The following is a 15,725-nucleotide window of genomic DNA, read 5'->3' on the forward strand; positions in this document are numbered from 1 at the left end:
CAGAACCGCCCTCCGTGGGGCCCATTTATATACCCACATTCGCAGGGACAGCAAATGTTCCATAGCTTGGCGTTCCAAGGAGCTCTATAACCAACGGGACAGATATGGTTTGAGGACTGCGAACGGATATGGAGGTGGAATTGGTGGAAGGTTCTAGACCTAACGACCTCTCGTAGGTTAATCGTTTTGATATTGTTCCCTTCACCGTTCCCCCCCCCCCCCCCCCCCGACCAGAGTTACTGAGCGGTAAATCCAGTGCACTGGTCCCGGAGTACTTACTGACAGATATGATATGGAAGCTCTGTGCTATTACTGACATATAGAACCAGTCTACGGGCTCTGCAGACGTTACTGACAGACTTATAACCAGTTGTGAGCCGTTGCAGACAATACTGACAGCCCCGGTGACCTCCGCTCGGTCTTACTGGCCAGTTGCCCAGAGAGATAACAAGCAATTCTCGTCTATTTCGAGGTTTCCTTCCACTTTCCTCCAATATCTGGAGAACATGCACTGGGGAGCATCAATTTCCACTCAGAAGCGAGCGCGGACGCCTCTGACAAGCGCTCATAAGTGAAGCGTCCTTGTTGCGGAGAGAAGACAAACCACATCTCAGTCATGTGGAGGAGGCTCAAACACAGACCCCAAGTGACGGGCTCAGGCGCAGATCTTCAAGTCTCATCCTTACTCCTCACTATATCTGGAGCATCAGGTGTTACATCGTGTAGATGGCCGGGTGTCCTTCACCCTGGGGAAGAAGGCGCCGGTGGTGCAGGGTGCGCTCTGGGCAATGATCTTGGGTCTGGTATCATGTGGATGTGACCTGTATCTACCTAAACATTGTGGAGGCCGAACAACCCTCCTCATGGCAATGGCGCCAGCTCTCCAAAACTCTCCAGGAATGGTCCAAGATGAAGATGGCCCCAAGTCTGATGGTTCACCTGGAGAACAATTCTGATCCAGAGAGGCCTTGTCGGGAAGTTACAGGAGTTCAGGGATTTGCTGTGAACGTCTTGATGCCGATATCACAGGAACGTGAGATGTGTTGCGGAGTCTTCTCTGGTCAGTAGACTACGTTATTGGGTGGAAGGTCTTGATGCTGCACATGCTGGGTGTGTAAAGACCGACAACGCTGTAGGACAGACTGACTATGGTAGGTGTCCTGGATTATAGGACTTGTGCAACCATCTGACTGACTGGGAGACTACGAGCGGTGGAATCAGCAGGACGCGTCTTCTATATTCCCAGACTACATAGACGTCCCAGACCCGGTGGGGTCATCACCGGCAACCAAGAGCACAACCACAGCCCAATAGTCCCTCTCATCCCTACATCGAGGGGTCACATGTCCGACCAATGTCACACCGAAAATATAGGACCCTGAGGAAGAGGAGATGGGTCGGCACAGACTCAGGACACACAGCAATGATCGGACTGGAGGGTCCTCGGCACCAGAGTCACCTATGACCGCTCCGCTCCCAGCCAGCCACATCTACACCGCCCTGCAGTCTGGCAATCGGCATAATTAACTGCAGGCATGGAGGGGGTGGCGAAAATCCACCAGGCCGCGGACAACTCATTAGCTGCCGAAATTACTTTTATCTCCCAACACTTTGAAGATTTAACAGCAGAAAAGAACGGAGCGGAACGGCTCGTATTAACCCCTCCAGTGCCACAAGACGGGAAATCTACAAAACTGGGCAGGCCTGGGGGAAAGAGAGGGGCACTCAACGGGTGCTATACCCATACTACTGTACTCAGCAGAATAGTGAGCGCAGCTCTGGGGTATAATACAAGATAAGTAATGTAATGTATGTACACAGTGACTGTACCAGCAGAATAGTGAGCGCAGCTCTGGAGTATAATACATGATAAGTAATGTATGTACACAGTGACTGTACCAGCAGAATAGTGAGCGCAGCTCTGGAGTATAATACAGGATAAGTAATGTAATGTATGTACACAGTGACTGTACCAGCAGAATAGTGAGCGCAGCTCTGGAGTATAATACAGGATAAGTAATGTATGTACACAGTGACTGCACCAGCAGAATAGTGAGCGCAGCTCTGGGGTATAATACAGGATAAGTAATGTAATGTATGTACACAGTGACTGCACCAGCAGAATAGTGAGCGCAGCTCTGGGGTATAATACAGGATCAGTAATGTAATGTATGTACACAGTGACTGTACCAGTAGAATAGTGAGCGCAGCTCTGGAGTATAATACAGGATAAGTAATGTAATGTATGTACACAGTGACTGCACCAGCAGAATAGTGAGCGCAGCTCTGGAGTATAATACAGGATAAGTAATGTAATGTATGTACACAGTGACTGTACCAGCAGAATAGTGAGCGCAGCTCTGGAGTATAATACAGGGTAAGTAATGTAATGTATGTACACAGTGACTGTACCAGCAGAATAGTGAGCGCAGCTCTGGGGTATAATACAGGATAAGTAATGTAATGTATGTACACAGTGACTGTACCAGCAGAATAGTGAGCGCAGCTCTGGGGTATAATACAGGATAAGTAATGTAATGTATGTATACAATGACTGCGCCAGCAGAATAGTGAGCGCAGCTCTGGAGTATAATACAGGATAAGTAATGTAATGTATGTACACAGTGACTGTACCAGCAGAATAGTGAGCGCAGCTCTGGAGTATAATACAGGATAAGTAATGTATGTATACAATGACTGCGCCAGCAGAATAGTGAGCGCAGCTCTGGAGTATAATACAGGATAAGTAATGTAATGTATGTACACAGTGACTGTACCAGCAGAATAGTGAGCGCAGCTCTGGAGTATAATACAGGATAAGTAATGTATGTATACAATGACTGCGCCAGCAGAATAGTGAGCGCAGCTCTGGAGTATAATACAGGATAAGTAATGTAATGTATGTACACAGTGACTGTACCAGCAGAATAGTGAGCGCAGCTCTGGAGTATAATCCTATTAATATTATAAATGTGAAATGTTTGTGGGTTTGTGACTTTGGATGTTCGGATGTTTGGCGGTCAATCACGCAAAAACCGCTCCACCGATTTGGCTGAAATTTTCCACAAACATAGTCCCTACACTCGATTGCGCAATAGGCTACTTTTCGTCACAATAGCGCACATACGTTTTTCCCAGGACCCCCACAAAACCCAAACTCACATCACTATCTCTGCAATCTCACACACTTTGGACCATAGCAAGCCACAAAATTCATATTACCCCTACAGCAGAGGTCAGCAACCCCTGGCACAAAGGCCAAGAGTGGCACTCCTGCCATATTTCACTGGCATGCCAGCAGCACAGGACCTGCAAGAGTTACATGAAGTCTCTGCTAGAGCTGAGGCATAAGGACACTCCCCTTTGCGAGATGTGCAGGAAACCCAGGGGGTGGAGCTTAATCGCTCAGGGCTCTGCCTGCTATAGTGATCGCTCCTGCCGAAGCTGCTAGCAAACTGAAAGTAAGAAACACACAGCTCCCTTCCTTTACTTCCTATTCTCATTAATGTCAGGCATGGGGTTATTAGTTTAGTGTTAGTAACTCCATGTACCTCACATTAATAGGAATAAACCCCATCATGTCCCTCATATTAACCCCTGTGTGCCCCATATAAAGGTTACTACTATGTGAGACATATGGAGGTAATAATAAAAGACCTCAGTAATGAAGATACTTAATTATTACCTCCAAGTCTCTCACATATCAGTAACTAGAGATGAGCGAGTACTGTTGGGATCAGCCGATCCGAACAGCACGCTCCATAGAAATGAATGGATGCACCTGGTACTTCCGCTTGGACGTAGCCAGCGCGCTTAACCCCCCGCATGCCGGCTACGTCCATTCATTTCTATGCGAGCGTGCTGTTCGGATCGGCTGATCCCCACAGTACTCGCTCATCTCTATCAGTAACTCTTACACTGGGGTTAATGTGAGGGACATGATGGGGTTAATTGCAATTAATAAGAGGCACATGGAGTTACTAAACTGTCATGCACAGGGCCAGACTTTATGTTGCTTGCTCAAGAGTATCCTGTGCCCAAAACTTACATGTACTGGCGCAAAATAACAACTCATACAATGTCGTATATCAAAGTATATTAACCTGAAATCCCTCTGTCCCAAAGACACTATGTACAGTTTATACCAACACCGTATAGCAGCTGAAATACAAATTACATTCAACACAAAAGTCTCACGTATTCTCAGAATTACAGCAACAACAAGATACAAAGTTACATTTTATATCCCATACCTTATACACAGTACGAAAACCTTACCCGCGCCTGTATATACCCACTTCTACAATCACCGCAGACGAAGTCGCGGGTACCAGCTAGTACAGGATAAGTAATGTAATGTATGTACACAGTGACCAGCAGAATAGTGAGCGCAGCTCTGGAGTATAATACAGGATAAGTAATGTAATGTATGTACACAGTGACCAGCAGAATAGTGAGCGCAGCTCTGGGGTATAATATAGGATAAGTAATGTAATGTGTGTACACAGTGACTGTACCAGCAGAATAGTGAGCGCAGCTCTGGAGTATAATACAGGATAAGTAATGTAATGTATGTACACAGTGACTGCACCAGCAGAATAGTGAGCGCAGCTCTGGAGTATAATACAGGATAAGTAATGTAATGTATGTACACAGTGAGTACCAGCAGAATAGTGAGCGCAGCTCTGGAGTATAATACAGGATAAGTAATGTAATGTATGTACACAGTGACTGTACCAGCAGAGTAGTGAGCGCAGCTCTGGAGTATAATACAGGATAAGTAATGTAATGTATGTACACAGTGACTACACCAGCAGAATAGTGAGCGTAGCTCTGGAGTATAATACAGGATAAGTAATGTAATGTATGTACACAGTGACTGTACCAGCAGAATAGTGAGCGCAGCTCTGGAGTATAATACAGGATAAGTAATGTATGTACACAGTGACTGTACCAGCAGAATAGTGAGCGCAGCTCTGGAGTATAATACAGGATAAGTAATGTAATGTATGTACACAGTGACTGCACCAGCAGAATAGTGAGCGCAGCTCTGGAGTATAATACAGGATAAGTAATGTAATGTATGTACACAGTGACTGCACCAGCAGAATAGTGAGCGCAGCTCTGGAGTATAATACAGGATAAGTAATGTAATGTATGTACACAGTGACTGTACCAGCAGAATAGTGAGCGCAGCTCTGGAGTATAATACAGGATAAGTAATGTAATGTATGTACACAGTGACTGCACCAGCAGAATAGTGAGCGCAGCTCTGGAGTATAATACAGGATAAGTAATGTAATGTATGTACACAGTGACTGTACCAGCAGAATAGTGAGCGCAGCTCTGGAGTATAATACAGGATAAGTAATGTAATGTATGTACACAGTGACTGCACCAGCAGAATAGTGAGCGCAGCTCTGGAGTATAATACAGGATAAGTAATGTAATGTATGTACACAGTGACTGTACCAGCAGAATAGTGAGCGCAGCTCCGGAGTATAATACAGGATAAGTAATGTAATGTATGTACACAGTGACTGCACCAGCAGAATAGTGAGCGCAGCTCTGGAGTATAATACAGGATAAGTAATGTAATGTATGTACACAGTGACTGTACCAGCAGAATAGTGAGCGCAGCTCTGGAGTATAATACAGGATAAGTAATGTAATGTATGTACACAGTGACTGTACCAGCAGAATAGTGAGTGCAGCTCTGGGGTATAATACAGGATAAGTAATGTAATGTATGTACACAGTGACTGTACCAGCAGAATAGTGAGCGCAGCTCTGGAGTATAATACAGGATAAGTAATGTAATGTATGTACACAGTGACTGCACCAGCAGAATAGTGAGCGCAGCTCTGGAGTATAATACAGGATAAGTAATGTAATGTATGTACACAGTGACTGTACCAGCAGAATAGTGAGTGCAGCTCTGGGGTATAATACAGGATAAGTAATGTAATGTATGTACACAGTGACTGCACCAGCAGAATAGTGAGCGCAGCTCTGGTGTATAATACATAGTTACAGACATTCAGGTCTCTGTAGTACATTTGGGTGACTTATTTACTTTGTGTTAGGACAGGCAGTGATAATGAAGGGGGGGGGGGTCTGGTGCAGTTTGTTGTCTCTGGGGAGGGGGTGACCTGATTGTCCTATAGCTGGTGACATGTGCGGTCAGACACAGCTACTGCTTAAAGGTCACTCCTTGAATTTATCACCAGCATTGTCTGTGCCTCCCAGTGCACTGACTGTATGAACAGCGGCATAACCCCCCCCCCCCCCCCCCCCCCGGGACCCTCAGACATCACAGCAGCACTTGCTGATGGTTTATATTTATTTCCCCTTTAATTCCCACAATCCCTTGCACAGCAGCTGGTTAGTATATAGAAGAGACTTGTAGCCCTGTTCATTTCCTCTACCTGGTTCATGAATAGAATGTCAGAGGCGCAGTGAAGACTGACACATGTACCAGTAGAGTATAAGCCTGGGAGGTGGGATGGGGTTATTAGATGCAGATTACTTGTTCTACCCCTGTCAGTGATATACAGTAGATGGCGGGTGGGCGGCCGCTGGGTGTACGGCTGTCAGACATGATTGATGATCGTTCCGAGCCCTCTCTGCGCTCACCGTCCAGCTGCTCCTGGAGCTTCATTAACCTGGTTCTGGCACCGCACGGCAGGCAGATGTGCCCATCACCATATCCTGGAGACCCCCTCTAATAGCGAGCACTGACCCCGTCTCACCTGACACCCCCAATCTACACGCAGTTATCAGCTGCTACAGAAATAGAGGAGATTACATAAGAGAAGCATCAGCATGTGTGAACACGTCCCAACATGTATTCATATATAACCTACATAGGCCCGTATTGATACCCCCCTATATAAGGCCGTGTTCATACCAACCTGTATAAAGCGATGTTCACCTCTCCCCTACATAAGACTGCATTTACTCACACACCCTGCTCCGTATTCTAATGTCAGTATAATATAGGCACTGTATAGCGGTATTATTCACTCACTATATGGTAGAATTATCAGCTTTGTATTCTAATGTCAGTATGGCGGTATTATTCACTCCCTATAAGGTATGATTATTAACTTATTATAATGTCAGTATTATATAGGCACTGTATGGGCGTATTATCCACTCAGTATTATAGTAGTATTATTTTCTGGGTACTGTATGGCGGTATTATTCACTCACTATAAGGTACAATTATTTTCTCAGTAATATAATGTCCATATTTGTGTCCTGTGCTCAGTATATATGAAGGTTTTTGTTGTTCATCTATATTCTCTCCTGTAACAGGCGCAGGTTTTGTAGATAGAAAGGGGACTGTATAGTTGATGGGGGGTGGTGTTGCTGTTACTGCCACTATTAGACCCGGCTCTCTTGTCCCTATAGCTGACTGTATAGTTGATGGAGGGTGGTGTTGCTGTTACTGCCACTATTAGACCCGGCCCTCTTGTCCCTATAGCTGACTGTATAGTTGATGGGGGGTGGTGTTGCTGTTACTGCCACTATTAGACCCGGCCCTCTTGTCCCTATAGCTGACTGTATAGTTGATGGAGGGTGGTGTTGCTGTTACTGCCACTATTAGACCCGGCCCTCTTGTCCCTATAGCTGACTGTATAGTTGATGGAGGGTGGTGTTGCTGTTACTGCCACTATTAGACCCAGCTCTCTTGTCCCTATAGCTGACTGTATAGTTGATGGGGGGTGGTGTTGCTGTTACTGCCACTATTAGACCCGGCCCTCTTGTCCCTATAGCTGACTGTATAGTTGATGGGGGGTGGTGTTGCTGTTACTGCCACTATTAGACCCGGCCCTCTTGTCCCTATAGCTGACTGTATAGTTGATGGAGGGTGGTGTTGCTGTTACTGCCACTATTAGACCCGGCTCTCTTGTCCCTATAGCTGACTGTATAGTTGATGGGGGGTGGTGTTGCTGTTACTGCCACTATTAGACCCGCCCTCTTGTCCCTATAGCTGACTGTATAGTTGATGGGGGGTGGTGTTGCTGTTACTGCCACTATTAGACCCGCCCTCTTGTCCCTATAGCTGACTGTATAGTTGATGGAGGGTGGTGTTGCTGTTACTGCCACTATTAGACCCGGCTCTCTTGTCCCTATAGCTGACTGTATAGTTGATGGGGGGTGGTGTTGCTGTTACTGCCACTATTAGACCCGCCCTCTTGTCCCTATAGCTGACTGTATAGTTGATGAGGTGGGGGGAAGAAGTGGTGGTGTTGTCCCTATAGCTGACCATGTAGTTGCAGGGGGTGACATTCACGTCTTTATTGGCGCCGTTGTCAGTTTCCCCCCCCGGCTGTGTCGAGCCATCCAGACCTGGTGACCATAGGATTAATTTGCATAGTAATGAGCGTCCTGTCCCTGGAGGGGCCCCTGGGAGCCGAGGACTCTCAATCACTGCAATCTGACAATCCATTATCTGTCAATCCTTCCAGCTGAATACTAAAGATGTTGTCAGTGGGGAGATCAGCGGGCAGACCGCCATGGTGGTCCGTGCAGGAGGCAGTCTTAAAGGGGAAGTTCTGTGTAGAGGACAATGGCGCAGATGTCGGAGATCTAACCGGGGGGGGAGGATAACGATTATGACTGTGAAGAAGGGCAATCTATCTGGTTTATTGGGCGGTGTGCACCTTTAAGAGCTTGTGGGGGGTAGACATGATAGTGGTGTTGATGATGATGATGGTGGTGGTGGTGATGATGGTGGTGATGATGGTGATGATGATGATGATGGTGCCCTTCCTTTGGCCTGTTGTCAGGTTTCTTCACACATTGTAATCTTGTAGCTTTTTGCAAAAAATTTTCCATAACTGACCTTGTGATCGCAGTGTGTGAATAAACCCCTATGTGGGGTCCGATCCAGTGGCATGTTGCATGCATGTTATAACTGACACTTAAAGGGGTTGTCCCAAGATCCACAGGATAGGGAAGGAGTGGCTGATTGTTGGGGGTCCCCCACATGAATGGAGCGGGGATTGAGCCTGTGTGTTGCCCCCAGTCACCGTGCAGTGCAGACCCCATCAGTCCTGCAGTGTTCCATTCATATGGAGGTGACTGAAGATCCCTGTTCCTGCAATTGATGGGGGACCCAGTGCTCTAAGATGTAAAGAGGACCCCCACACACACTCCTGATTTCTCTCTACCCCACCCAGTCTCTTACTGACATATCTTTTGCTAAAACTACCTGCACTGATGACTCTGGAGTGATGGGGGGCTACAAAAAATTCCAACCTTGTAGAATCAGTGGAGGGGAAACAGTTATTATGAGATGAAATTTGGTTAAAGTTAGAGGAGCTTACATCAGATCTTCAATACGTGACACCTTTAATAGACCCCTGCATTGATTCCGGAAGTTATTCTCTAGTTCCCGCCAATCCCGAACAATCCTGCTGTACCTGATAAAGCCGTTCCAATCTCTACTGTCAAGGGGGCTTAATAGTCAGCTGTAACTTTATCAGATGCCATCAATGTCAGAGCTGTAGATCCCACCCTTTTGCCTGTTTACTGCCTGACAATGCTCACTTCACAGTAGAATCTGATTGTTATAGATTATACCACCAAAATTACCTGCACTGTTACTCAGGTGTGGCAGAGGGTGACTACCGAAAAAATTCCTGTTGCGCCAGAATGCAAGTGTATGTGGTTTTATTTTATTGTTTTTTACTTTGGTTCCACATCCCAACCCTGTTCTTTGCTCCTGAATTGACACCTAGCACAAAATATATTCTTGTATATAGAAGGTAGTATTATAGTAGTTATATTCTTGTACATAGTAGTAGTATTATAGTAGTTATATTCTTGTACATAGGAGTAGTATTATAGTAGTTATATTCTTGTACATAGGAGGTAGTATTATAGTAGTTATATTCTTGTACATAGGAGTAGTATTATAGTAGTTATATTCTTGTACATAGGAGTAGTATTATAGTAGTTATATTCTTGTACATAGGAGTAGTATTATAGTAGTTATATTCTTGTACATAGGAGTAGTATTATAGTAGTTATATTCTTGTACATAGGAGGTAGTATTATAGTAGTTATATTCTTGTACATAGTAGTAGTATTATAGTAGTTATATTCTTGTACATAGGATTAGTATTATAGTAGTTATATTCTTGTACATAGTAGTAGTATTATAGTAGTTATATTCTTGTACATAGGAGTAGTATTATAGTAGTTATATTCTTGTACATAGGAGGTAGTATTATAGTAGTTATATTCTTGTATATAGGAGGTAGTATTATAGTAGTTATATTCTTGTACATAGGAGGTAGTATTATAGTAGTTATATTCTTGTACATAGGAGTAGTATTATAGTAGTTATATTCTTGTACATAGTAGTAGTATTATAGTAGTTATATTCTTGTACATAGGAGTAGTATTATAGTAGTTATATTCTTGTACATAGGAGGTAATATTATAGTAGTTATATTCTTGTACATAGTAGTAGTATTATAGTAGTTATATTCTTGTACATAGGATTAGTATTATAGTAGTTATATTCTTGTACATAGTAGTAGTATTATAGTAGTTATATTCTTGTACATAGGAGGTAGTATTATAGTAGTTATATTCTTGTACATAGGAGGTAGTATTATAGTAGTTATATTCTTGTATATAGGGGCAGTATTATAGTAGTTATATTCTTGTACATAGGAGCAGTATTATAGTAGTTATATTCTTGTACATAGGAGTAGTATTATAGTAGTTATATACTTGTACATAGGAGGTAGTATTATAGTAGTTATATTCTTGTACATAGGAGCAGTATTAGAGTAGTTATATTCTTGTACACAGGAGGTAGTATTATAGAAGTTATATTCTTGTGTATAGGAATAGTATTATAGTAGTTATATTCTTGTACATAGGAGCAGTATTATAGTAGTTATATTCTTGTACATAGGAGCAGTATTATAGTAGTTATATTCTTGTACATAGGAGGTAGAATTATAGTAGTTATATTTTTGTACATAGGAGCAGTATTATAGTAGTTATATTCTTGTAGATAGGAGTAGTATTATAGTAGTTATATTCTTGTACATAGGAGTAGTATTATAGTAGTTATATTCTTGTACATAGGAGTAGTATTATAGTAGTTATATTCTTGTACATAGGAGCAGTATTATAATAGTTATATTCTTGTACATAGGAGGTAGTATTATAGTAGTAATATTCTTGTACATAGGAGGTAGTATTATAGTAGTTATATTCTTGTACATAGAAGCAGTATTATAGTAGTAATATTCTTGTACATAGGAGTAGTATTATAGTAGTAATATTCTTGTACATAGGAGGTAGTATTATAGTAGTTATATTCTTGTACATAGAAGCAGTATTATAGTAGTAATATTCTTGTACATAGGAGTAGTATTATAGTAGTTATATTCTTGTACATAGGAGGTAGTATTATAGTAGTTATATTCTTGTACATAGGAGGTAGTATTATAGTAGTTATATTCTTGTACATAGGAGTAGTATTATAGTAGTTATATTCTTGTACATAGGAGCAGTATTATAGTAGTTATATTCTTGTACATAGGAGCAGTATTATAGTAGTTATATTCCTGTACATAGGAGCAGTATTATAGTAGTTATATTCTTGTACATAGGAGCAGTATTATAGTAGTTATATTCTTGTACATAGGAGCAGTAGTATAGTAGTTATATTCTTGTACATAGGAGTAGTATTATAGTAGTTATATTCTTGTACATAGGAGGTAGTATTATAGTAGTTATATTCTTGTACATAGGAGCAGTATTATAGTAGTTATATTCTTGTACATAGGAGAAGTTTTATACTAGTTATATTCTTGTACATATGAGTAGTATTATAGTAGTTATATTCTTGTACATAGGAGGTAGTATTATAGTAGTTATATTCTTGTATATAGGAGTAGTATTATAGTAGTTATATTCTTGTACATAGGAGTAGTATTATAGTAGTTATATTCTTGTACATAGGAGTAGTATTATAGTAGTTATATTCTTGTATATAGGGGTAGTATTATAGTAGTTATATTCTTGTACATAGGAGTAGTATTATAGTAGTTATATTCTTGTACATAGGAGCAGTATTATAGTAGTTATATTCTTGTATATAGGGGTAGTATTATAGTAGTTATATTCTTGTACATAGGAGTAGTATTATAGTAGTTATATTCTTGTGTATAGGAGGTAGTATTATAGTAGTTATATTCTTGTATATAGGAGTAGTATTATAGTAGTTATATTCTTGTACATAGGAGCAGTATTATAGTAGTTATATTCTTGTACATAGGAGGTAGTATTATAGTAGTTATATTCTTGTACATAGGAGGTAGTATTATAGTAGTTATATTCTTGTACATAGGAGGTAGTATTATAGTAGTTATATTCTTGTACCTAGGAGCAGTATTATAGTAGTTATATTCTTGTATATAGGAGCAGTATTATAGTAATTATATTTTTGTATATAGGAGCAGTATTATAGTAGTTATATTCTTGTACATAGGAGGTAGTATTATAGTAGTTATATTCTTGTACATAGGAGTAGTATTATAGTAGTTATATTCTTGTATATAGGAGTAGTATTATAGTAGTTATATTCTTGTACATAGGAGGCAGTATTACAGTAGTTATATTCTTGTACATAGGAGGTAGTATTATAGTAGTTATATTCTTGTACATAGGAGGCAGTATTACAGTAGTTATATTCTTGTACATAGGAGCAGTATTATAGTAGTTATATTCTTGTACATAGGAGCAGTATTATAGTAGTTATATTCTTGTACATAGCAGTAGTATTATAGTAGTTATATTCTTGTACATAGGAGATATGGCATTATTCTCTATACTCTTGGTTTATCTCTGATCCTTCTGTGGTTTCGCGGTTTTCCCCTCACCTTCTGCCCTCCTCCTTTCTTCTCGGCCTCTCATTAGTATCCTGTAATCACTCCGTGGTGAGTATCTGGCGGTATATAGAGCTTATTATGTAATAGTGCAGAGCAGTGAGTACAGACATTGATACCCCCGCCCTCTCCTCTACAGTCAGCTCTGTACCTTGTGCTCCGCTCGTCTCCATCACTCCATAGTTATAGTTCGCCCCTTGTGAAGGTCAATTGAGTCTAAGGAAACTCTTTGTAACTTACTGTTGATCCGGGAAGTCTGCAATCCAATAACGTTCGTTCCCCAGTGGACAATAAGTTGTTTCTCTGCTAATTAGGGCGATCAGATATCTGCTGGTGGAGTGGGATGTGTATTCCCGGGAAGCAATAAGCAGCCGATCGCATAAAGAATTGTCCACAGGATTTTTTTTTTATTTCTAAATTTTAACTTCTTGCTGTAAGATTTGTCCTCTGGGCAGCAGACATCTTAAAGGGGAACACCTTCTATTAATCCGCTCTGCTCCGTGCTCCTTCCTATTGCCTCTGCCTGTTTACACCAGTGTAGTCTTAGGCAGCACCCTGGGTGATTGTTCTGGATCAACAACCCCCAGGCTGAGATTTCAGACATCTATACATCCATCTGCCTTCAAAGTGACAAGCAAACAGAATTACTTTCTGTCTCTACCTGTAAATGTTGTAGGTACAGATAGTACTGCCTCCCTGTCTCTCCTATATATGATGTAGGTACAGATAGTACTGCCTCCCTGTCTCTCCTATATATGATGTAGGTACAGATAGTACCGCCTCCCTGTCTCTCCTATATATGATGTAGGTACAGATAGTACCGCCTCCCTGTCTCTCCTATATATGATGTAGTTACAGATAGTACCGCCTCCCTGTCTCTCCTATATATGATGTAGGTACAGATAGTACCACCTCCCTGTCTCTCCTATATATGATGTAGGTACAGATAGTACCGCCTCCCTGTCTCTCCTATATATGGTGTAGGTACAGATAGTACCGCCTCCCTGTCTCTCCCATATATGATGTAGTTACAGATAGTACTGCCTCCCTGTCTTTCCTATATATGATGTAGGTACAGATAGTACCGCCTCCCTGTCTCTCCTATATATGATGTAGGTACAGATAGTACCGCCTCCCTGTCTCTCCTATATATGATGTAGGTACAGATAGTACCGCCTCCCTGTCTCTCCTATATATGATGTAGGTACAGATAGTACCGCCTCCCTGTCTCTCCTATATATGATGTAGGTACAGATAGTACCGCCTCCCTGTCTCTCCTATATATGATGTAGGTACAGATAGTACCGCCTCCCTGTCTCTCCTATATATGATGTAGGTACAGATAGTACCGCCTCCCTGTCTCTCCTATATATGATGTAGGTACAGATAGTACCGCCTCCCTGTCTCTCCTATATATGATGTAGGTACAGATAGTACCGCCTCCCTGTCTCTCCTATATATGATGTAGGTACAGATAGTACCGCCTCCCTGTCTCTCCTATATATGATGTAGGTACAGATAGTACCGCCTCCCTGTCTCTCTCCTATATATGATGTAGGTACAGATAGTACCGCCTCCCTGTCTCTCTCCTATATATGATGTAGGTACAGATAGTACCGCCTCCCTGTCTCTCCTATATATGATGTAGGTACAGATAGTACCGCCTCCCTGTCTCTCCTATATATGATGTAGGTACAGATAGTACTGCCTCCCTGTCTCTCCTATATATGATGTAGGTACAGATAGTACCGCCTCCCTGTCTCTCTCCTATATATGATGTAGGTACAGATAGTACCGCCTCCCTGTCTCTCTCCTATATATGATGTAGGTACAGATAGTACTGCCTCCCTGTCTCTCCTATATATGATGTAGGTACAGATAGTACTGCCTCCCTGTCTCTCCTATATATGATGTAGGTACAGATAGTACTGCCTCCCTGTCTCTCCTATATATGATGTAGGTACAGATAGTACTGCCTCCCTGTCTCTCCTATATATGATGTAGGTACAGATAGTACTGCCTCCCTGTCTCTCCTATATATGATGTAGGTACAGATAGTACTGCCTCCCTGTCTCTCCTATATATGATGTAGGTACAGATAGTACTGCCTCCCTGTCTCTCCTGTATATGATGTAGTTACAGATAGTACTGCCTCCCTGTCTCTCCTGTATATGATGTAGTTACAGATAGTACTGCCTCCCTGTCAATTCACCACAAGCAGTGGTCTTGAAAATATTGAAGAGACTATTGAGATTAGTCAGGGCTTTTATAATGCAGTGACTAAGCTTTATGTACATGAGGAGTGACCTCACCAGTGACATCACTAGTCCCCGCTCTTGTGGCGGCTCTGGGCTCGGACATTTCCTGATATATTTAGTATTCTGAGAAGAGGCAGTGATAGAAATGTAATAACCGCCCGACTGTCAGACTTCATTCCCAGCCTGCACCTGGATCCCGGGAACATTACCCGCGCGGCGGTGCGGCCTGTGCTGCAGTCATAATGAGGATGGAGGCTGTCCGCTCATAGAGCTGCACACCTGGGGACCCCCACAACACATGCACATCCTGGGGACCCCCACAACACATACATGTTCTGGGGACCCCACAACACATACACATCCCGGGGACAACACAATGCATACACATCCCGGGAACAACACATACACATCCCTGGGACCCCACAACACATACACGTCCCGGGGACCCCCACAACACATTCACATCCCGGGGACCCCCACAACACATACATATCCTGGGGACCCCACAACACATTCACATCCCGGGGACCCCCACAACACA

General features: G+C 42.4%; 1 protein-coding gene across 3 annotated transcripts in view; it reads left to right on the top strand.

The window, feature by feature from the left end:
- FAM219A (family with sequence similarity 219 member A) overlaps positions 1 to 15,725 on the top strand; it is a 79,612-nt gene that overhangs the window by 20,104 nt on the left and 43,783 nt on the right. The gene's annotated exons all lie outside the window — the stretch shown is intronic.

The sequence above is a fragment of the Leptodactylus fuscus genome, chromosome 1 (assembly GCF_031893055.1).
Source record: "Leptodactylus fuscus isolate aLepFus1 chromosome 1, aLepFus1.hap2, whole genome shotgun sequence".
Lineage (NCBI taxonomy): Eukaryota > Metazoa > Chordata > Amphibia > Anura > Leptodactylidae > Leptodactylus > Leptodactylus fuscus.